The sequence below is a fragment of the Sardina pilchardus genome, chromosome 9 (genome assembly GCF_963854185.1).
Source record: "Sardina pilchardus chromosome 9, fSarPil1.1, whole genome shotgun sequence".
NCBI lineage: Eukaryota > Metazoa > Chordata > Actinopteri > Clupeiformes > Clupeidae > Sardina > Sardina pilchardus.
The window spans coordinates 27,424,325-27,426,824 of record NC_085002.1 but is presented as its reverse complement, the minus strand read 5'-3'; the positions used below and the strand labels follow the sequence as shown (position 1 = coordinate 27,426,824).

Genomic DNA, 2,500 nt, shown 5'->3' with positions numbered 1-2,500 from the left:
AAATGAAATCATTCCAGTTGAAATTTGCTGTCAAATTCGCTGTCTACATGTTAAATGAGATTTTAATATTTGTTAGCATTTTTATAAAAGTCCTTAATTCTAAATCACAAGGGCACAGGCTAATATGTGATGCTTGATTAAAGCGACAGGGAATATTCTTCCACTCTGTCTTAAGTTATAGTGCTATTACAGTTGTTTTTCAATGAATTTCATAGCATAATTATTCATTATACTGACACACAGAGAGCAAAACATCTTGTCAAGTCTCCAAAAGTCCAAACACATTTTCTGCTTTGCACACATTTTTGCCATGCATACTCTTTAAAGACACCAAACACGTGTTCTCTGCACAAGACACAACAATCTGACATAAAATCACTTGATTTTTCTAGCGATAATCAAGTTATTACATAGTAATAACAAGTAATAATTTACATTTGTGCGCTGTGTTAAGCTTAATACACCTCATTCAAAACTGCCATTTACATAAAGCTGGATAAACAGCCGTTGTTTTGTTTTAAGCTATTATCTGAAAGGTTTATGGTCTATTTATTCCATGAAGCATTGACTCATTGACAGTCCAACGTTTGCGCTGGTTGGCTTGTATTTGGTTGAAGTGGTTATGTAAGGCTTTTTGATTGGTGGGCATGTGACAGTTGGGGTTATATGGAGTGCTGTTCCAGGCAGGGCTGTTGGTGTGGCTCAGTCTTTAGTCAGACAGGCAGCTGGGATCTTTGTCTAGCCGTGACAGCTCTCCCATCACAGTGACCCCTCAGCCCTCGACCTCTGACCTGGAAGTGGTTCCTTGTTTCATTAGGCATCTCTCTGAAGCGACTGAGAGACTCTCACCTCTGAGCAGTCCAACCTGTCAGCTCACATTCTGCGACACACACACACACACACACACACACACACACACACACACACACACACACACACACACACACAAACACAAACACACTAAGACACACACACAGACACAGACACACACACACACACACTAAGACACACAGACAGACACACACAGAGGGACACACACGCGCAATCGTACACACATCACTCTCTCTCTCTGTTTCCCTTTAGTCTCTCTTTTTCCCTCTCACTTTCTCTCTCCCTGCTTTTCTTCCTCCCTCTCTTCATCCCTCATTCTCTCTCTCTACAGTGCATCCCTCCTTCACACTCACCCCATGTCTCCTGTTCCGTTGCCTATCATTATCTCTGCTCATATTTCTGCTCTTCCTCATCCTCTGTTTTATGCTTTATTTTTTTATGTCATATCCTGCGGCCATTACTCAAACATTTTCCCTTTCATCTCTCTCTTCCCCTCTTTCTCTTATCCATTCTATATTCTTTTCTCTCTCTATCTCTTTCTCTGTCCTCTTTCTCCATCCTCCTCTCTCTCCCCTGTTCTTCCTCTATGTCTCTATCCCTCTATTTCTTTTCCTCTCCCTGGCTGCTTCACCTTCCTGTTAGACCTCATATTCTATCTCTTCCTTTGTGACCTTTTGTTCTCTATCAGTCCCTTTCTCCTCTGTCCTCCTCTGTCCTGTCCTGTCGTCTTCCCTTTTCTCTCTATCACACCCTTTCTTCATGTCCTCCTCTGTCCTATCCTGTCATCTTCCCTTTCTCTCTCTTTCACTCTCTTCCTTCCTGTCGTCCTCTCTCCTGTCATCTACCCTTCTCTCTCTATCACTCCCTTCCTCCCTGTTCTCCTCTCTTCCCTCTTCTCTGTCCTGTTCCCTCTCTCCTCTCTTCCCTCTTCTCTGTCCTGTTCCCTCTCTCCTCTCTTCCCTCTTCTCTGTCCTGTTCTCTCTCTCCTCTCTTCCCTCTCCTCTGTCCTGTTGCTCTCTTGTCTTCTCTGTACTCCGGTGAGATGATGCTGCTACTTCCTAATCTCCCAATTCTTTCCTACACTTTGGATCTAGAGAGTGTTGTTGTGTATTCATACACACACACACACACACACACACACACACACACACACACACACACACACACACACTCCAAAGCCCAGTATTAAAAAACAAAAGCCTTGGTGGTTCACTCAAAGTTTGAGTCTAAATCCCCTCAATCCAAAACAGAACGGAGATCAGAAACTAAGCTGAATGTGATGCAGTACACACTCACACACATACATACACACACACACACACACACACACACACACACACACACAGACAGGCACACAAATACACCGATATTAGGACACAGATGCACAGTATCTCTCTCTCTCTCTCTCTCTCTCTCTCTCTCAAACACACACACACACACACACACGAGGAGGAGACGATTGATTCATCCTCTCAACACACACCCTGCCCAGAGGATAATGTGTGTTCTGACTGGCCTGCATCTCCACTCTTAATGAGGCTCCATCCATCCAGCAGCAGCTGCAGCCTCCACCATCCGCCTCCATCTTGAGTCCAACTCCAACAGGCACCACCCTTCTCTCTCCATCACTCTCTCTCTTTCCCTCTCTATCTCTCTCTCCATTTCCCTC

The 2,500-nt window shown here is 44.3% G+C and overlaps 1 protein-coding gene across 1 annotated transcript in view; it reads left to right on the top strand.

Moving 5' to 3' along the window:
* Positions 1-2,500, top strand: part of slc12a5a (solute carrier family 12 member 5a) — a 118,798-nt gene that overhangs the window by 54,122 nt on the left and 62,176 nt on the right. The gene's annotated exons all lie outside the window — the stretch shown is intronic.